Raw genomic sequence first — 22,806 nt, forward strand, 5'->3', positions numbered from 1 at the left:
ACTCTAGCCAAAAAAAAAAAAAAAGTAAAAGAGCTTACTGCATAAGACAGGTAAATCTTTCATCTCAGGGTATTCTATTAGCTATGCAGCAATATAAATTTGAGAGCAATTTTTAGATGAACTTAATATTGCTTCTCTTTACTAGATAATTTCTTCATTAATCAGGTAGTCATCCAAGTAAGTCATTAAGAGTTTAACAATTTTTTCTATTTCCCGGGTGTAATAAAGGAAAGAGATCTTTATTTTCCTTTCTCTCTCCCTTTTCTTAGATCTTTGGCGAGAAAAAACTTACAGTTAATTGCAAACCCTTCCTCTGCCCCTTACATAAATATAAATACCTATAGCTAGACTCCGTCTCTTAAATAATAAAAATAAAATACACTACATTCCAGCCTAGGTGACAGAGTGCGGCTCTGTCCCTAAAACAATAAGGCCAGGCATAGTGGCTGACGCCTGTAGTCCCAGCACTTTGAGAGGCCAAGCTGGGAGAATTACTTCAGCCTAGGAGTTTAAGACCAGCCTAGACAACACAGGGAGATGCCATCTCTACAAAATATTTTAAAAATTAGCCAGGTGTAGTGGTGTGCACCTGTGGTCCAAGCTACTCAGGAGACTGAGGCAAGGGGATTATCCTGAGCCCAGGAGGTTGAGGCTGCGGTGAGCCATGATCACACCACTGCACTCTAGCCTGGGTGAAAGAGTGAGAATCGGTCTCAAGAAAAAAATGTAAAAAAATTAATAAAGCTGTTTTATTTTCTACATTTGTGGAGAGAATATTTTTGGTTGGCCTGAAGTGCCTGAATTGTGGAGATTAGCTAAAGATCTTGTGGCAACATAATAGCCAGGTGAGAGATTGAATTACAAAAAAAGGCTCCCTTCTAGCTCTACCTGCTTTTGGAATACAACATAAACTCCCTAGTTTCAAGGTTTGAGATTAATGTGTCCAGAGCCTGGGTCTCTAGTTTGAAGTGACACAAAATTGAGACTACAAAGACTTTCTAAGTGTAGATACTTCACTACTGCTCAGGGAACAGCCCAAATGCATTGTCACAGAGTTGTACATAAACAGAGTAGAATATTCTAATAATGGAACTTTCAGTGAGAGTTCTCATCCTTATCACCTGGTTTTAATTCCCTCTCATCCATTCTTGACATACGTTGACAATTTTTACTTACCTTTCTACCAAGTTCTGAGATCCTACAAGTTGGCACTAAATCATTCCGATATAATATGCAAGAACTTTGTCCCTCTAGAGTTCCTGTAGGCTGTGAATCCTAATCTGTCCCCCCTCACCACCTTTTCTTGTTTCACAGATCCTCATGGGAATCTAGGAAAATGTGATGATTTATCTAAGAAACTAAGGTGGCACAGGGAAGAAACCCAGGTAAGAGAAGGATACACTTTACAATGAATATATAAATAACCTAAAAAGAGTAACAATGGTGATGAAATATGTAAGAATGATGAATCACTGAAAGATGTCAACCAAAAGAAACACTAGACAGTCGTTAGGTCTGGTGCTTTTTGGGCATCTTCTCAGGGATTGTTACTTGAAATGTTTGTTGACTTGGTAATTAGGCTTCCCATTCTACATCAAAATCTTTCTGCTCTATGACTGCTTTCACAAAGAGCTTGAATTATGTGAGTTAGTTTGCTGAGGTCTTAGCACTGGAAACAAAACAGTATAATAAAATGAGGAAACTAGACTTAAATTCTAGCAAAACCAGCCACTTCACTTTGGGAGGACAAGGTGGGTGAACTGCTCAAGGCCAAGAGTTCCAAGACTAGCCTGAAAAACATAGTGAGACACCATCTCTACGAAAAAAAATGTTTAATTAGCTGGGTATGGTGGCATGTGCCTATAGTCCTACCTGCTTAGGAGGGTGAGGCAGGAGGATTGCTTGAGCCCAAGAGTTGAAGGTTATATGATTGTATTACTGTACCCCAGCCTGTGAGACAGAGCAAGACCCTGTCTCTAAAAACAACAAAACCATATATCTGTAACACAATTTAAATTTTTTTGCTTCTAGCTTTAACATTAAATATCAAAGTAAAAGTCAAATTCAGGGTTAGTAATTTTATTTATATCCTCAATAACCACCTTTTGGTTTTATAAGCATTTTCCTTAATGTTATCTTGTTATCTGTTTCATTTATTTCCTATTTGTATTATTTCCTTTCTTTTACTTTCCCTGGGTTTGTTTTCTTTTAATAATTTCTTAAGGTGAAAGCTAATAGAGGTCAATAATTAGATAATTTTCTTCTTTTCTAATAGTTGCAGTTAGTGATGTAAATTTCCATCTATGTACTGCTTTAGCAGTGTGGTAGGTAGAATAATGGAGCACACCAAAGACGCCAATGTCTTAATTCTTTTAGCCTTTGAATATGTAAACTTACCTGGCAAAACTGACTTACAAATGTGATAAAGGGTCTTGTGATGAGGAGGCTATTATCCTGGATTAACCCAGTGTATCCAATGTAATAGGAAGGTTCATTATAATCAAAAGAGGGAGGTAGGAGAAACAGAGAGAGATCTGAAGATGCTATGCTGCAAGCAGTTTCTAGCAGATAAAGAGGAGGCAGAGACTTGCTAATCCCTTGATTTTTAGCCCAAATGAAATCCATTTTGAAATTCTGACCTCCAAAACTGTAAGACAATTAATCTCTACAAAAATTCTAACAAGACTAGGAGGTGTACTTAGCAAGGTTACAGTACTTCAAACTGATATACGAAAATCTATTATATCTTGTATTTCCACATATAGTAACAAACACAATGTGAAATAAAAAATACCATGTAAAAGAGCATCTAAGGATATAAATTTGACAAAAGATACAAAAAACCTGTACACTAGAAACTCCAAACCATCATTGAAAGAATTTAGGAATACTTTTAAAAATGCAAAATATACCATGTTCATGGGCCAGAAGACTCAATACTGCAAGATGTTAATTCGGTCTATAATGTCAATGTAAATCAAATAAAATTTCAACTGCCTTTTTTTGGCAGGGAAAACTATAGAAAAACTGATTATAAAATGAATCTAGAAAAACAAAGGACCTAAAATGGTGAAAAAACTTTGAAAAACAATGAAGTTAGAGGTCTTAATACTATCTGATTTCAAGACATTACAAAGCTTCTCTATCATGACAGTGTGGTATGAGCATCAAAAAAAGACAACCAGATCAATAGAAAAAAAGAGACTCCATTCAATCAATTCTCATTATTATTCACAACATATTTATAGAAGTGGTTCAAAGAAGATTTAGCAGAAACAAGATAGCCTGAAGTTTTCAGATATTACTGGTGAAAATATAAAATGGTAAATGTACTTTGGAAAATGACTTAAATTTCTTAAAAATCAATATATACCTACTATAACCCAGCCGTTTACACTTATTTACCCAAGAAAAATGACAGCTTGTTTCCATACAAAGACTTGTGCACAGGTGCTCACAGCAACTTCATTTGTAACAGCCCCAAACTGGAAACAGCCAAAATGTCTATCAATAGGTTAACAAATAGATAAATTGTGGTAAATCCATATTCAGCAATTTTTAAAAATGAGCTCCTAACATACTCAACAACATATATAAACATGCTGAATGAAAGAAGCCAGTCAGGCATTCATGCCTTTAATCCCAGCACCTTGAGAGGTCAAGGTAGGTGGATTGCTTGAGCCCAGGAGTTTGAGATCAGCCAGGGCAACATGACAAAACTGTCTCTACAAAAAAAAAAAATTAGCCAGATATTGTAGTGCACGCCTGTTGTCTCAGCTACTTGGGAGGCTAAAGGATGGGTTGAACCTGGGAGGTCAAGGCTGCAGTGGGCTCTGATCATGCAATGGCACTCCAACCTAGGTGACAGAGTGAGACCCTATCTCAAAAAAGACAGAAGTCAGACAAAATAGAGTTCATGCTTTCATTCATATAAGATTTCTAAAATGCAAACTAATCTGTAGCAACAAAAAAAAGACAGGTGCTTGCCTGGTGATGAAAATGAGAGTAGTAGTGCAGGAGGGAGGGATTTACAAAATATGCATAACTTTGGGGTGATAAATATGATGATAGTTATGGCTTTATATATAGAGTAAGTTCCTGTTAAAAGTGATCAAATACTTTATGTGTACATTAACCTTATGTCAACTATACCTCAATAGAATTATTAGTGTTCTGGGTGGTTTCTGAAGTAACTAAAACATTAGCATATCCATATACTTATTACACACCTATCAAAATACAATGTATGTTTACAGACATAAAAACATTTCTATGACATACTGTTTTTAAAAGGCTTTAAAATTGCATATACAGTATTTTTCCATTTATGAAGATAAATATATACTCTGCACATCTAAGTAGTGGGATTCAAAGGGTTTTTTTTCCTCCTCCTAATTTCTGTTGCTTTTTATCTTTTACTTTTTGTTTTTTAAATAACAAATGTGTCCATCAAAACAAAGGTAATTATCCCTCTCTCCAAAGTAGCCAATTCTACTTGCCTGAGGTGAACCTTACCTTAGCACTTTGTATTTGATATAGTCTTCTACACCATCCAGGCTCATACAAATAATCACAACTCTATATATGAGTTTATGTTATTTATTTTTTAGACAGGGTTTCTGTTTGTGGCTCAGGGTGGAGTGTACTGGCACAGTCACAGTTCACTACACTCTTGAATTCCTGGCCTCAAGCAGTCCTTCTGCTTTGGCCTCTTAAGTAGCTGGGACCACAGTCATGCACCAGCACACTTCACTAATTTTTATTTTTTATAGAGACAGGGATCTCCCTATGTTGTCTAGGCTAGTCTCGAACTCCTGGCCTAAAGCAGTCCTTCAGTCTTAGCCTCGCAAAGGGCTGGAATTACAGGCATGAGCCACTGCACCTAGCCATAAGTTTATTTTAAACAGAAAATAGGGTCATAACTATATGAGTTATTCTTCAACATGCTTTATTTTCACTTTATTAAGAAAACCCCTCCTAGCTCCTAGTCATTATACAGTTATCAGTATGCAATATTTCTTTTGAAAAATCTTACTACTTTGCTATTTTTCTTACCATGAAAACTTTTAAATATATCCTTATCTACTAGCACTTTTTTTATTGTTGTTAAAAGGCAGGTTCTCACCCTGTTGCCCAGGCTGGTCTTGAACTCCTGGGCTCAAGTAATCCTCCTCTGCCTCAGCCTCCTGAGTAGCTGGGATTACAGGTGTGAGCCATTGTACCCAGACTATACTAGTAATTTTATTTCCAAATATATATATTGTCAGATTTAGTTTCACCAAGTTACTCATACTCCTCTCACAAATAAATGTGTGATGGATTTTCTCCAGTCTCACAAGTACTTTATATTATATTTAGCAAACTAATAGCTTCAAAGTGCTATTTCTACAGTTACTTAATGAGGTTAAACATTTTTTCCTTTTTTTGTTTTTGGTTGTCCTTTCTTTTCTGTGAGTTTCCTATTTTTATCCTTAATCCAATCATCTATTAGATGCTTTTTCTCTTTAACCCTACAGATAGGGTAACCTTATAAATATTGTCTTTTGATTTCCTTTCTGCCAAGACAAAACTCAACATTTATTTAGTTTTCTTCTTTCAGACAGGGTTTCACTTTGTCACCCAGGCTGAAGAACAGTTGCTTGATCACAGCTCGCTCCATTCTCAACCTCCCTGGTACAGGTGATCCTCCCACCTCAGCCACCCGAGTAAAGTACAGGTACATGCCACCTGGCTAATTTTTGTATTTTTCATAGAGACAGGGTTTTGCTATGTTGCTAACGCTGGTCTTGAACTCCTGGGCTCAAGCAATACACCCACCTTTGCCTCCCACAGTGCTGGGATTACAGGTGTGAGCCACTAAGTCTGGCCCCAAATTTTTCTTATTATTATCAGTTTATTGAATTTTCTCTAATCAATATATGCTAACTTTGAAAACAATACAAAAAATAATCAAAGAAAATACACATTTTAACTAATATGAAATTAAGGCAAGGAAAAGTCATTTTCCTTTTATTATATAATACAAAGTAAATTAGTAAGACACAGCGTCTACAAAGCCTATGATCTGGCATATTTCTGCTCAGCAATGGGCTGCTATTTTACTCTAGTTATGAATTTTAAGAATCATAAAGCAATAATACTTTTTAAAAACCCTTTTATAGAGAAGAAAATCAAAATGTCATTTCCTACTGTAATGCTGTAGGCTATAGACACCAAAGACAGAATGCTATTTTCTGTTGTGATGACTTCTGGAGATAAATTATTTTACTGCACAAATAAAATTGATAAATAGTGACATTTAATTGACAAAGTTTTAATTACATGCTATTTCAGTATCATGATATAAAGATTAGTCAAAATAGGCCACTTATTTTTAAAATCATATATTTCAAGAAAATTTCCTGTAAATCTTCAAGCAATTTGAATATATTCTGAATAAATTGAATATATTTATTATATAATATACAGTATATAAAATATATTTTAATATATTAAATATATTAATATATTATTTTAATATTCATTCAAATATATTTTATATTTTTATATATTTTATTTCCATTATATAATATATATTAGATAAAATATATGAGATATATTACATATAATTATATATACTTTTATTTATATATCATATATCTTATATATTTTAATATATAATATAAAATATATTAATTCAAAATTTATTAATTCAAATTATTTAAAATTTGAATTAATATATTTTATTTACATTCTTTTTTATTAGTAAAGATATGGGATATGGCCTATTAACAAGGCATATTTATGGTACAAAAGTAACCAGAAAGAGCAACAATAAAAACTAAAAATTATTATCACATTATGACTAGTGATTGGATAGAAGAGAGAATAGAATAGTATAATTTATTAGGCTTTTTTCTGCTTTTAAGGAAGAAAGATAATTCCTACTGCCAAGAACAGGAAGTTGGAATGACTTTCTTGGATTAATCTACCCTGTAATAAGAACTGATAGAATTCTAAGACAAAGAGGCTTAAAAATTCCAGTAACACGGCTGGGCGCGGTGGCTCACGCCTGTAATCCCAGCACTTTGGGAGTCCAACGTGGGTGGATCACAAGGTCAAGAGATCGAGAACATCCTGGTTAACATGGTGAAACCCCGTCTCTACCAAAAATACAAAAAATTAGCCGGGCATGGTGGTGCGTGCCTGTAATCTCAGCTACTCAGGAGGCTGAGGCAGGAGAATTGCCTGAACCCAGGAGGCGGAGGTTGTGGTGAGCCGAGATCGCGCCATTGCACTCCAGCCTGGGTAACAAGAGCGAAACTCCCTCTCAAAAAAAACAAAACAAAAAAAATTCCAGTAACACATATGGTACACTTTCTTAATGATCAGAAGCTACCTGATTCTCATTGTACTCTTTGTTTCATCTACTATTCTGACCAAAACTTCCACCGAGAGCTTGGATTTTTTTCCTCCCATTAATCTGAGTCCTGAACCTTTAGGATTTTTATACCAACTTTCTTTGGTCACTCTCTGGAAACACTGTTTCAGAACCATTCATTTATAGAGAAAGCTAAAGTCCCAATATTGTTTTTAAAACCTTTTCTGCTAAAATATATTTTAGTAACAGTCTGCCTCTCTGTTGCTACTCCAAACAACGTGGCTGACTCATTTGAACAGGAATAAGTATTTTATATAACAGAAGTGTTTATAAAAATTATGTATAAATTATATTTGGGTGTGCTTGAAAATGCTAAGAATGAATTATGTGATATAAACATTTATAGAAAAATTGTTAATCCAAATGAAACCATAAATATACCATCTTTATAACAAAAAAACCGATCTCCTAATTTATCCATTGATCAAATATCTATTTTGTGCAGAGAACAATTCTATATGTTGTTATTTGTAAATGAAAAAGCAAAAGCAAAAAAAAAGCCAATAAAATTTGATGTAGAATTAAAAGGCAGTGGACTTGTAGTATGAAGATATTACAAAACTAACGTAACTAAGGTAATTACACTATTGATGCAAGTTAGGCAAAGAGAATAGAAGAGGCTCAGTAGAAACCATTAATCTGAATGCAGTATTGAAGTGGTGTATAAGCTTAACAGTGTGCCTCATTATATAAACTGACCTCAGTCTTGACCATTCTGAAAGAACAGCTGCTGGATTCTAAACCATAATTTCAAGGTCATGGATGATGTCACAGGATTTCAATGTGAGACATCTGTACCAGGGACTAGATACCTGACCCTCAAATTATATCAAGATATGAGCTGGTGATTCCAAAGCCATATATGCTAAACTAGAAGAATACTGTTGAATTCATTTTTTTGTCATTATACTCCAGCTTCTGATATTGCTAGGTGAGGAGATAATGCTCACTTAAGTATACAGCTGAAAAGCCCCAGCTTAGCTAAATGTTTGGGCCCTGTTCCAAAGTGGTATGTAAAATAGAAGAAAATGTGCACCTGCTTCTGCTTTTCTCATCATGCTTCAGCAGGCCCAGTGTATATTTTAACATCCCCAGGCTTCTGCCCACTCCTGTATCTTTGTTTTCTTGATTTCACTATTCTTTCTCCCAATCTTTGGTGCTTATATCTGCTTAGGTGATGGAACTTCTCTCAGAGTAGAAAATGAAAACCTTATCACAAATTCAACAACCTTTTAATTCACCATTACACTCAAATATTTTTGCAGCATTTGATAATGGTATTGTGTGATATAAACTCTTTTTGAAAAGTTTTTTTAGGCCTGTATTCTTATCAGTCTCTCCAAGTCCTGTGGTTCCTACTTACTGGACATACTTCTTAGAATCTGAAGACCTCTATCCTATTTCAAATATCTATTTCTCTTGACTGAACTCTTAATTTTTTTGGTATCTCAAATACCTATCAAACAGCCATTTAAATCTAAAAATTTTCATGTAGATTAATTTGCACGAGAATGAAACCAGTGCTAGCTTCAAGGTCAACCTCTTTAAGAACATGTGCTTCTCTGGTTTCTGACACATAGCAAAGTTAGAAATTTAGCTTCTACCTTTTGGTCAACATCAGGCCCATTTACTGCTCTACAGTTTTAAAACTTTTACCAACCCACTTAGTGGTTGGTGACCCATTTAGTGCCACCCATGCTACTCTACACATTCAAAGACTTGGATACAAGCTAAGAATAATTATTAGGGTTTGAGTTCTTTGAGTATAAGGATGGTATTTTATTGGTCTCTTCAATCTACCTAGCAACCAATACAGTGCCTGGCCCATAGTGAATGTTCACTGAAGATCTGTTAATGAATAAATGGCCTGCAATCAAAATTAAGCCAAAGTTAACATCTCTCTAGAAAAACAATACGGGTAAAATCTCTTTGTGTTAAGTAGGTAGTATTAGTATCCCCATTTCAGAGATGAAAAAACTGAAGACAGAGATTAAGTTTCCCCTTTACAGAGAGGAAAAGTTGGAACTAGAACTGAAACAGATCTAACTCAAAATCCTTCCCAACTCAATACCCGGCCTTTCAAGTCTACCTTATCCTACACTTTCTTGCCTGAATTCCACCTTCATTTTTATCTTGGTTAAAGTTGTCTTTTGCTTTTGTAGCAGGAGAGGATGTACAGTTTGTTGCCCCAAAAGCATAGTATGTTATTAGAAAAATAAAATGGCAAAGTGACTCTAAGTAGGTTTCTTCCAAAAAGTTCAGTGGAGGACAGTCCATTAAGCAATTGTCAACACTAAGAACAAAGATGACTCCAATGAGACCACTGGCATATTTTCTAGGCCTCTGTCTTACAATTTACTGCTCTGTTTGCAGATTAGGCACTTTTGCATTTTAATAAAACACTTTTGTGCCACTTCTACCATCATCAAAAAAGACTGCAATTTAATTCAAGGTAAATCTAGTACAGATGCACAAAAAGTCAATCACTATAACACAAATATGTAATTTAATTAGGAAAGAGGCTATAACACATAGTTACCTTTCCATCTACTCAATACTCTTCATCTCTACATACAATGCTATAGCTCATTGCCTTGAATATGTAAACCTCAAGGGGAAAAAAAAAATCTACTTTCCATTTGACCATCAGTGAATCTACATTACCAGACTGCAAAGCGCAGAGAAATCTGCTCTAACCTTAATATGAGGGAGACACTAAGAATAATAAAAAAAATACTCTACTTTGGGAGGCCAAGATGGGTGGATCACGAGGTCAAGAGATCAAGACCATCCTGGTCAACATGGTGAAACCCCGTCTCTACTAAAAATACAAAAAAAAAAAATTAGCTGGGCATGGCGGCGCGTGCCTGTAATCCCAGCTACTCAAGAGGCTGAGGCAGGAGAATTGCCTGAACCCAGGAGGCAGAGGTTGCGGTGAGCCGAGTTCACACCATTCACTCCCGCCTGGGTAACAAGAGCGAAACTCTGTCTCAAAAAAAAAAACCTCTAACAGGGACCATCACTTACTCTCTCCTCTCTTCAGCTTACCCATCCCAGTATTTATGCATTTGTCTCTCCATAAAATCATCAAGTTCTTGGTAGAAAAGGACTTTGCCTCACTCATCTCTGCAGTTCGAGAGGTCAGAAAAGGGCCTGTCACATGGTAGGTATAAATTAGCATTGCCAAACAAATAAAATCAATCTAGTAATCAATTTAATTCTGGATTTTGTACCAAAAATAGTGAAGCATGGACTTACCACACCTCTTTTGGCTCATCATAAAAACTTAGGGTTAAGCCATTCATATTTCTTGCTTTTCCGTGACAGTTCCCAATTTGAATATTCTTCTCCAATGTGTCCCAAAATATGGAGAATAGGCAGTCAAAAAGGTATTCTAATTTATAACACATTTTAACATAAAATTTTAGCGAAGATCTAGTCTGTTTTTGAAATTAAAAAAAAAAACTGTCAGCATCATTTTAACTTTATTTGCTGATATGTTTGTTGAATTGAATAATACTAAATCTTATATCCAAAAAACTGGAATTTTTCTGCACTCTAAATGAAATAAATGGTATCATAATTAACACAAAAAATAAATTCTTAAGGAATATTTCCATTCTCTGCATTTATATTACTGAATAACTAATATTAATAACAAGCGAGACGCTGCAAGTCTAAAGAATATTAGAAATCATTCAAAACAAACTGTTAGGTACCTTTTGAAATTTGACAATCTATGTTGCACATATACCAGATAGGAGAGAGTTGTTTCCTTTTTTTTTTTTTTGAAATGAAGTCTCACTGTGTCGCCCAGGCTGGAGTGCATGCAGTGGCAAGATCTCAGCTCACTGAAACCTTAGTCACCCCAGTTCGAGAAATTCTCCTGCCTCAGTCTCCCATGTAGCTGGGACTATGGGCACTAACCACACCTGGCTAACTTTTATATTTTTAATAGAGATGGGATTTCACCATGTTGGCCAGGCTGGTCTCAAACTCCTGACCTCAGATGATCTGCCCACCTTGGTCCCCCAAAGTGCTGGGATTATAGGTGTGAGCCACTGAATCCAGCTGAAAATTATTATTTCAATGGGACCCAAGACACATATTACTGCTAAATTTATAATTAAACTCACAACAAATGAGGAAAAACTGAAAAAGTCTTCTCTTTCCCATCCTGCTGCTAGGTCAATCTCCCCAGAAAAAATCATTAAATATTTCCTACTTATCCTCAGAAAACATTGGTGTATATACAAGAACATACATGTGTGCATAATACATGTGAATGTGCACACAAGTTTCTCCTTTATTCATACTATAGGTGCTGTTTTACACCTTGGTATGGCTTTAAAATTTATCTGTAAGATACTAGAAAAGTCATGTTTTAGAAGTTATTCATGACTACCAATGCGATTTATATAATTTATGGAACATCAATGTATAGTATCATGTCAAAGGGAGTTTTTCTCTTCATCATCAGGTATACGGATTTAAACATTTTAAATGTCACTCAAATCTTATTTGAATTCTGTTAAAAACTAAAATAAATTATGATAGTCTGGGACTCAGTAAGTACCTGCTTAATGAATGACAACTATTAATTACATTACAAAAGCCTTAATAGTTTTTGGATGTTATTGATGAACGAATACTGAATGCTACCACATAAATAATGACTTGTATTTTTATTTCTATACTTTTTAGCAACAGGGTCTTGCTATGCTTTCCAAGTTGGAGTACAGTGGCATCAACATAGTTCACTGCAGCTTCAAACTTCTAGGCTCACACAATCTTTCTGTCCCAGATTCCTGAGTATCTGGGACTACAAGCATGTGCCACCACACCCGGTTAATTTTTAAATTTTTTGTAGAGACAGGGTCTCTCTGTTGCCCCGGCTGGTAGCAAACTCTGGGCCTCAAGTGATCTTCCCACCTTGGCCTTGCAAAGTGCTGGGATTATAGGTGTGAGCCACAGCACCAAGCCTATTTTATTTCTTAAACACCACATTAGTATTAAGGTGATGCCTAGGTTACATGCATGAATTCTGGAATCAGTAGAAACTTGGAAAGAGGTATTAACTAATGAACTGGGAATGATACATTCTGTGCTTTTTGCTGTCCCTTAATAGTTATTCAGGGTAAGCACATTTGACTTTGTATCCCTGGTTATCATCTACCTATTTATCCTGCTGTATCTTTATGTAAATATTATATTCATCTTTAATATAAAAATATCTTACTTTAGCAAGAGCTATTTTAAATGACTTTAACTTTTGAATGCTGAGGCCTAAGATTTGTTTACAGCATATCTAGCTTAATTTGAGGCAATATTATAAAGGTGTGGATTGTAAAGTATGGATTGTACAGTTGAAATTTGAACTATCTCCTCCATGCCTCATTCTCCTCTTCTGTAAAGTAAGGATAACAGAGTTGTTGTGAGGGTTAAATAATTTACTACGGTGTCTGATAAATAGCAAGCATTTAATCAATGACAGCTAATATTATTAAAATCAACAGGTCAGGCCAAGCATGGTGGCTCATGCCTGTAACTCCAGCACTTTGGAAGGCCGAGGCAGGAGGACTGCTTAAGGCCAGGAGTTCAAGACCAGCCTAAGCAACTTGATGAGACTCTGTCTCTACAAAAAGTTAGCTGGGTGTGGTGGCATGCACCTGTGGTGCCAGCTACTCAAGAGGCTGAGGTGGGAAGACTGCTTGAGACCAGGAGGCCAACTCTCCAGTGAGCCATGTTTATGCCACTGTACTCTAGCCTGGGTGACGGAGCAAGACCCTGTCCCCCCACCCAAAAAAACCTACAAATTTTTCTTACCAGGTGGTGATTTGAAATATACCTGATTTGTTACCATCAGATACCCTAAAAAAAAGACAAAACCCTACAAAACATCAACACCAATCTATACATTTGCTGAAATGAGTAAATAAACATTTAATAAAAGTTTTCTGGAAATAACAGAAAAATAAAAGCTCTGCTTATAGTGGAGATGTAAAAGAAGTTGGAGAAGTAAAATGTATACATATCGATATGCATAAAATATAATGAGTATTTTAAATTGACATAATTATATGTTTAAGGACTTATCAGAATATAAAACCTTGTGAATACAGTCATATTGATAAACTGAAAAAAATTACGTTTTTCTTTTTTTGAGGTGAAGTCTCACTCTGTTGCCCAGGCTGGAGGGCAGTGGCACTATCTTGGCTCGCTGCAACCTCTGCCTCCTGGGTTCAAGCAATTTTCCTGCCTCGGCCTCCTGAGTAGCCAGGATGAAGACAGCATCAAGGAAACAATGTAGGAATTAAAACTCATCAAATAGGTGTGGGAGACTTGAAAAAAGATTAAAAAATAATATTAAAGCAAAGCTAAGGCATTCCTTCCTGCTTTGCCTCCAGGCCTTGCGCTATGGGGCAGAGCCCCCAGTATACTAGCACCATCTGAGGATCCGGAAACCGCCTGCACGATGGAAGAGGACCAGGAACTGGCGAAAAAAATATCTGGATTGAAGACCTCAATGGCTGAAGGCGAGAGGAAGACAGCCCTGGAAATGGTCCAGGCAGCTGGAACAGATAGACACCGTGTGAAATTTGTATTGCACAAGAAGGACCATATCCTAGGAAATTCTCTGCATTATATGATCATGAAGAACCCGAAGTGGAATTTTGTGGTTACACTATGACCCATCCTTCAGAGAGCAAAATTAATTTACACATTCAGGCTTGAGGTACCCTTCCAATTGTTGAGCCATTTCAGAGAGGCCTGAATGAGCTCATGAATGTCTGCCAATATGTGCTTGACAAGTTTGAGGCCAGCATAAAGAACTATAAGGATCAAAAAGCAAGCAGAAAAGAATCCACATTCTAGTCCCTTATGTAGTATACAAGGAGAACTGTCCTCTAGGATATTCTCTTCCTGCTGGCACAGAACTCAGAATTAGAAGTTTGTGATCAAAGCATACTCTGTCCTTCAGAAAGGCATGATTCTAGCTGTTGACCCCTTGCAGCTGTTGGAATGTCTGCAAGAACCTCTGAACTCTTCTAATAAATTCCCTCTTTTATTAAAAAAAAAAAAAAAAAGCAAAGCTCAGATGAAATAATGATAGAGTCTCAAGGCTACTCTTGGAGCCTGGATCTTGTATCTTGTACCCTTAAAGTGACTATATCTTAGTCTTAGACAGATGTTAGGTCTTAAACAGATATCTGCCATCCAGAAGCAATATTTTGTTTGGAAAAGTTTTCTGGGAAATATGCATTTTACTTTTCCAGGTAAGTCTGAAAGCAGAGTTGTAATAGCTGAGGTGTAAGGTAATGACAGTCTGTGCAATGGAGTGAAAAGAAATGGGGATTGAGGCCGGGCCTTGTGGCTCACACCTGTAATCCCAGAACTTTGTGAGGCTGAGGCGGGAGAACTGCTTGAACCCAAGAGGTGGAGGCTGCAGTGAGGTGAAATTGTCCCACTGCATTCCAGCCTGGGTGACAAAGAAGAAAGAAGAAAAGAAAAGAGAAAAGAAAAGGAGAAGAGAAGAGAAGGAAAGAAAGAAAGAGAAAGAAAGAAAAAGAAAGAGAAAAGCAAAAAAAGAAGATAGGATTGAACAGTGAATAAAATGAATGGTTGGATAGCTGGAAAGAAAAGACAGATCCAGAAGGGTATCAGGTAGGAGCTGAAGGAAGACTTACAGAGGGTGACTGAATTGGGCCAAAAACATACAGTGACCAAATTATAAACAAAGAAAAAGCATAATCACTTCTTCTAAAACACAGATCCCTTATGTTCTGATCACGAAGAACCAATCCACTTTCCTGAACCAACTGGGTATTTCATATTTGTAACACCAAGCAATGCCTCTAGAATGATTGCTACAAGTGTTTTTTTTTTTTTTTTTTAAATACAGGGTCTCACTCTGTCATCCAGACTGGAGTGCAGTGTTGTGAACACTGCTCAGTGCAGTCTCAATCTCAAAGGCTCAAGCAATCCTCCCACCTCAGGCTCCAGAGTAGCTGGGACTACAGGTACACACCACCATGCCTGGCTAATTTTTTATTTTTTATAGAGACAACATACATATGTTGCCCAACCTGGTCTTTAACTTTACAGATAGCATATTCAATACCAAGCTGAGAACACCCTCTCAAACTGAGGTAAAATATAATTAGTAAAGTCATAAGACAGTAAAAACAATACAGTTTTAATTCATGAACTATGCATACAAGTAATTGTTGTATAAACTTATTTATACAACAACAGCATAACATGATATAATTTTTGGCTGTACACAAATATTCCTGTATTTCTGATACTGTCAATTGTGGTGTTCTTGTTGAAATTTACTTCCTCAATTTCCAAGCTATAACTTCACTAAGCAAATCTTTATATAAATGCTGGTGACACCCCCATATCATACTCGTTTCTCTTTTTTTATATAATATTTGTTGACATATAATTTACATATCATAAAATTTGCCTTTTAAAACTATATAATTTAATGGTTTGTGGTATATCCACAGTCTGTGACCATTACCACTATCTAATTTTAGAACATTTTCATCACCCCAGAAAGACACTCGGTATGCATTAGCACTGCCTCCCCACTTCTCTCTCTCCCCAACCCCTGGCGTGAACTAATTTATTTTCTGCTCCTGTGGATTATCACATAAAATGCGGTCTTTTGTGACTTTTTTCACTTAGCATAATGTTTTTAAGGTTCATCCATTGTGTACCATGTGAACGTCATTCCTTGTCATGGTCTAATATTCAATGGTGTGTATGTATCACATTTTGTTTATTCATGCATCAGCTCAGCTGATAAACTGATTCGGGTTGTTACGACTTTATGGCTGCCTTATTCATTTTTCTCCCATTTTTCTGAATTTTCTCTTTGCCTTTCTTCCTAATTTTCCACTCCTGCCAATGCAGGAAGTTAATGATGGTATTACCATTGTCAACTCAATTGCAGATTTTCCTCCTGTTCTAAGTAGGCCTTCTCCTTTACCAAACACAGCAGAGGTCACCTTGAGATATGTCTACTGTGAAGATAAATGACATAACGGGTACAAAAACCTTTAATCAACATTATACATGCAAAAGGCCTAGCCTAAGGAATTTTCCACCATCTCATTTCCCAGATTTTATTAAAAACGTTTCAGAAGGTATCAACTTCTTGAGCTTCCTTTCTTTGGAAGATAAATTCCTCAGGGCAAAGATCATGATATCCAACTCTTCTGTGTATTAGCAGAGTTCAAAGGAAACACTTGGGCTCTTAATACAAGCTGAAAATAGAAGTATCAATATTATTTAACATTCAGAGTGCTTGATATGTATCAGATGTTGTGCTAAGTACTTCACATACATCACATCTTATCTTTACTACAATTCTATAAGGTAAATACTATATTATCTTCACTTTCTAAATGAGAAACTGACACAAAGAGGTTAGGAAACTCAGCCAGAGTCAGACAGACGAGGAGAAAGGCTAAGACTCAAGAGTGTTTGATTCTGTTGCTTTGATCTTACCACTAAATTTTATTGCCAGTGTTCAATAAAATACATGAAAAATTAAATTCAGATCCTGTGTCTATGTAGGCATACTTCGAAGATATTGTGGGTTTGTTTCCAGACCACTGCAATAAAGTGAGTCACAAATTTTTGGTTTCCTGGTACGTATAAAAGTTATGTTTCCACTAAACTGTAGCTTTTAACTGTGAAATAGCATTATGTCTAAAAAAAATGTATATACCTGAATTAAATAATACTTTATTGCTAAAAAATACGATCGATCGTCTCAGCCCACAGCAAAGTATAATCTTTTTGTTGGTAGAGGGTCTTACCTTGATGTTGATGGCTGCTGCCTTATCAGAATGGTGATTGCTGAGGGATGAGAATAGTTGTGGCTATTTCTTAAAATAAGATGACAATGAAGTCTGCTGCAATGCTTGACTGTTTCTTTCATGAAAGCTTTCTCTGTATCAGGTGATACTATGTGACAGCATTTTACTCACAGAACTTCTTTCAAAATTGGAGTCAATCCTCTTATACTCTTTCACTGTTTTATCAACTAAGTTTGTGTAACATTCTAAATCCTTTGTTGTCATGTCTATAATGTTCACAGCATCCTCACCAGGAATAGATTCCAACTCAATAAACCATTTTCTTTGCTTACCCATTAAGCAGCAACTACTATCCATTCATGTTTTATCATGATATTGCAGTACTGAGATGTAACTCCAGGCTTCAGTTCTGTGTTTTTGTTTTCTTAGACCTGGGGTCTCACTATGTTGCCCAGGCTAGTCTCAAGCTCCTGGCCTCAAGCAATCCTCCTGTCTCAGCCTCCCAAATGCTATATATAGGCACATGCTACCATGCCTAGCCAGGCTCCACTTCTAATTCTAGTTCTCTTGCTGTTTCTACTACATCTGCAATTACTTCTTCTACTGAAGTCTTGAGCCCCTCCAAAGTTATCAATGAAGGTTGAAATCAACTTCTTCCAAATGCTTATTAATGTTGATATATTAACCTCTTCGATCCATTAATCACAATTTTTTGTTTAAGAGACAGGAATTTTGCTAAGGTGTCTTCTCTTTCCTGCAGGCTGACTTTGAACTTCTGAGCTCAAACCATCATCCCACCTCAGCCTCCTGAGTAGCCAGGAGTACAGGCGTGCAACCACTGCATTCACAAATGTTTTCAATGGCAACTAGAATGCTGAAATTATTTTGGCTATTTGGTGGAAACAAACTTGAAGTAGGTACAACTGGAGCCAGGGAAATGACAAGCATCCACACCTAAGTACAGGGCTAACTAAGGCAGGGAAAGAAGGAAATGAAGAAGAGGGAACAATGTCACAAACATATCAGATTTCCAGGAGCTTTTTAATTTAGTTTGCCCAGATCCATCAGAGGAATCACTATCTATGGCAGCTGTACACATACAAAATGTACTTACTAAATAATAAGGCTTGAAAGTCAAAATTACTTCTTGATCTCAGATGACTAGGTATGTTGCCAAGGTGCAGTAATAATTTGAAAGGAATCTTGCTGTCTAGGCAGTAGGTCTCTACAATATGCCTTCTAGAGTCAGGAAGCCATGCTACAAACAGATGTGTCATCATCCAGGTTTTGTGGCTCCATTCATAGAGCGTTAAGAAGAATAGATTCAGCAGAAGTCTTAAGGGCCTTAGGACTTTCCATGTGGTAAATGAGCACTGGCTTCAAATTGAAGTCACCGGCTACATAAGCCCCTAACAAGAGTCAGCCTGTCTTCTGTAGTTTTAATGCCAGGTATTGACTTCTCCTCTTTCACTGTGAAAGTGCTAGATGGGGCTGGGTTCAGTGGCTCACGCCTATAATTCCAGCACTTTGGGAGGCCAAGGCCAGCGGATCATGGATCAAGAGATATAGACCCTCCTGGCCAAATGGTGAAACCCCGTCTCTACTAAAAATTCAAAAATTAGCTGGGCATGGTGGCAAGTGCCCGTAGTCCCAGCAGGAGAATCGCTTGAACCCTGGAGGCAGAGGTTGCAATGAGCCAAGATCACACCACTGTACTCCAGCCTGGTGACAGAGCGAGACTCCATCTAAAAAAAAAAAAGAAAGTGCTAGATGGCATCTTCTAACAAAAGGTTGTGTAATTTAGTGTAGCCACTATCATCTTAGCCAGATCATCTGGATAACTTGCTGTGGCTTTTCTGTCAGCACTTGCTGCTCCCACCTCACACTTTGATGTTATGAAGACAACTTTTCTCAAATCTCATGAACCAAGCTCTGCTAGCTTCGGACTTTTCTTCTGCAGCTTCCCACCTCACTCAGTCTTCACAGAATTGAAGGGACTTAGGGCCCTGTTCTGGATGCGGCTTTGGCTTAAGGGAATGTTGTGGCTGGTGTGATCTTCTATCCAGACCAGTGAAACTTTCTCCATGTCAGCAAAAATGCTGTTTTGCTTTTGTATCATTTGTGTGTTCACTGGAGTAGCACTTGAAACTTCCTTCAAGAACTTTTCCTTTTTTCATTCACAATTTGAATCCTTATCTCAAGAGGCCTACCTTTCAGTCTATCTCAGCTTTCGACATATATTCCTCACTGAGCTTAATATTTTCTAGCTTTTAATTTCAAGCAGGAGATGTATGACTCTTCCTTTCACTTGAACACTTAGAAGCCAATGCAGGGTTATTAATACCCTAATTTCAATACTGTTGTAACTCAGGAAACAAGAAGGCCCAAGGAGAGGGAGAGAGATAGAAGAATTGCCAGTTGGTGGAACAGTCAGAACATACATATTTCTCGATCAAGTTTGCTGTCTTACATGGTTCGTGGTGCTCCACAACAATTACAACAGTAACGTCAAAGATCAGTTATCACAGATCGCTACAATACATATAATGAAATATCTGAAATATTGAGAGAATTACCAAAATGTGACAGAGACAGGAAATGAGCACATGCTGTTGGAAAATATCATTAACAGACTTGCTCAACACAGAGTTGCAACAAACCTTCAATTTGTAAAAAAAAAAAAAATCAATGAAAGCACAATAAAGTGCAATAAAATGAAGTATGCCTGTATACTCAGAAGACTCCTACTATATGGGGCCTTTGAAATAAACTCCAGGCTTCTAAAACACTGATAAATTATTGTAGCTGACAATGCAGAGGTATGAGATGACATGGATACCAGAAGACCTTGTAGTAAAATTTGAGAAGCTTAGAGTTTATCTTGGTGGATATTTCCCCCAATCCTTCCCAGCATCCCAAAGGGCTTAAACAGAGATGTGAAAGAGGAATGACAAAGCTAGGTCTGTATTTTTAAAAGATGATTTTGGCTATTTGGGGGAGAACAATTTGAAGTGGGGGCAAAACTAGGGCCACAGAAATGACAAGCACCCACACATAAGTGCAAGGATTAAGCAGGGAAAGAAGGAAATGGAGGAGGAGGAAAGAAATGTCACAAATATATTAGATAAAACCAGGGCACCTTGTGAAATGACCAGATGGGAGAAAAGGGGACTCAAAGGGGAGGTTTACCAATAGTGGTTTCAGGGTTTTACTTTAATTAAAGCCAGTGCTATAACCCAAGGTGAAATAATAGGTTTAGAGGAATAGATGACTGGTTTAGTATTGGATATACTGAATTTAACATGACTCTGAGATTTCCAAGTGGAGATATTTGTCAGATAATTGAAAATTTAAGACTGAAGTTTAGAGGGGGAGTTGGGATAGAGATAAAAATTTGAAAATCCCACTTTGGCCTCACAAAGTTTGAGGATTACAGGCCTGAGCCACCATGCCCAGCTGATGGAACTCTTTTATATTTTTGACTGTTGTGATTGCATGGCTTTATGTGGTAGTCAAATCTCAAAAAATTAATGCTAGCTAACAAGGGTGAATTTTACTGCATATAAATTATACTCAACCTAAGAGAGAGGCCAATAGTGGTAAAATGAGGCAAAAACACTAGGAAGATAAACTTATGGCTACTGATGACCCAGCTGAGGTACATTCAACTAGCATATTAGGAGCATAAATCAGATAATATTAGTTGAATAGTGAAAAGAATAGTAGAAGAAATGGTAGACTACTCTCAAACAGTCTGGGTCAGAAGAAAAAAAGTACCGTTTAAGTGGCAGCTAAATGGATATGTGAAACTCAGAGAGCATCTTTGGCATGAGAGATATATCGGCATGTTACAGACATAAAAAGTTGGTAGGGGGCCGGGCGCGGTGGCTCAAGTCTGTAATCCTAGCACTTTGGGAGGCCAAGGCGGGCAGATCACGAGGTCAAGAGATCAAGACCATCCTGGCCAACATGGTGAAACACCGTCTCTACTAAAAAAATACAAAAATTAGCTGGGCGTGGTGGAGTGCGCCTGTAGTCCCAGCTACTTGGGAGGCTGAGAGAGGAGAATTGCTTGAACCCGGGAGGCAGAGGTTGCAGTGAGCCAAGATTGTGCCACTGCACTCCAGCCTGGCGCCTGGCAACAGAGTGAGACTCTGTCTCAAAAAAAAAAAAAAAAAGTTGGTAGGGAGGCAGTGAATACATACAAGACTTTAAGGGACAACTAAGAGGGCTTGACAAAAGTTTTAATATAACCAGGTTTGTAACTATGGGCAGAAAGTTAAAAAAAATACATACCCAGTGTCCTCAATGAAGAGGGAGATGAGGTCATGTGCTATAGGTGAAGAGCAGTAGGCGGAGTACAGGATTTCAACAGAAAAATCAGAAAAATAATGATTGGGGTAGAAAGTGTGAAATCAGTAGTTGCACTCACACCACTTACAACAGTGTGATCTTTTCCAGTAGAGCTCTCCTACTGGAGTTTAGTAGACAAAGTAGGAGTTATAGTACTGATTCAAGGGTTTATTTAGAAAGGTAGATTTTTCAAAAGGAAAAAGAAGAAAATCAGATTTTGTAGGGGTAGCTCAAATAATCCTCCTCCCTCTTTGCTCAAATCTTAACCTCCTACTGAGGCCTATGACTCTGATCATGTTATTTAAATACTACAACCTGCTGCTCCTCGGTATTCCTCACCCTGTTTTATTATTTTTATAGCACTTAAAACTTTCTAGTATATCACTAGGGCAGGGATCTTTGTATTGCTCATTCACAAATCTCAAGTGCATGGAATAATGACACACAGTGGGCCTTCACTAACTACTGTGGTTGGAACAGGTGGGCTTTCACATTTCACTTTGAACCTACGTCATATAATCATCAAATCCTGAGGTAACTTTGTATTGAAATATCATCTCTGAAAGACTAATAGAAATATGATGTAAAGAAAGGGACTGTAATTCTCCTGAGAGCCTGTGAAAGCTGATTTACCATTATAAGGCTTATTTTTGTCATCAGTAAAACAGAAATAACTATGTCCCAGATATAACTGTTTAAATCACAAGAATAATATTTGACGTGCCTGGGAAAGGCTTTGGAAACAGAAAAAGGCATAATAACTTTTATTATGATTGTAACTAAAGTACCAAGTACTTCAATACAGTAATAGAAAATGAAAAAGAGAAATACATTGAAGGAAATGTATTTTGGGGATTTTTATGCATTAGCAGAGAAAATTATCTTTTTTCTTAATAAAGTCTTACTAAACTTATCTTCCTTATTTTGGCATACTTGTGCTTTTATTTTTTAATTCTTAATTTTTAAGGATACATAATAGTTGTACATATTTGTGAGATACATGTGTTATTCTGATAAAAGCACCTGATGTGTAATGACCAAATCAGGGTTACTGGGTTATCGATTGCCTCAAGTATTTATCATTTCTTTCTGTTAGGAACATGGAAAGTTATCTTTCCAAAGGCAACAAGGAAAAGTTCTCAAGGCTACTGTGTGCAAGGTAATGATGGATATGAGAGAAAGGGAAAGCTTTAAGGG

General features: G+C 36.8%; 1 protein-coding gene and 1 pseudogene across 51 annotated transcripts in view; one reads left to right on the top strand and one right to left on the bottom strand.

Annotated features, from left to right (window-relative positions):
* Nucleotides 1-22,806, bottom strand: part of EIF4G3 (eukaryotic translation initiation factor 4 gamma 3) — a 390,720-nt gene that overhangs the window by 108,879 nt on the left and 259,035 nt on the right. The gene's annotated exons all lie outside the window — the stretch shown is intronic.
* LOC118155359 (DNA-directed RNA polymerases I and III subunit RPAC2-like) lies at nucleotides 1,273-14,435 on the top strand (annotated as a pseudogene). The gene is made up of 3 exons (XR_013519849.1): nucleotides 1,273-1,385; nucleotides 13,587-13,726; nucleotides 13,828-14,435. The product of XR_013519849.1 is annotated as a DNA-directed RNA polymerases I and III subunit RPAC2-like (transcript).

The sequence above is a fragment of the Callithrix jacchus genome, chromosome 7 (genome assembly GCF_049354715.1).
Source record: "Callithrix jacchus isolate 240 chromosome 7, calJac240_pri, whole genome shotgun sequence".
Classification (NCBI taxonomy): domain Eukaryota; kingdom Metazoa; phylum Chordata; class Mammalia; order Primates; family Cebidae; genus Callithrix; species Callithrix jacchus.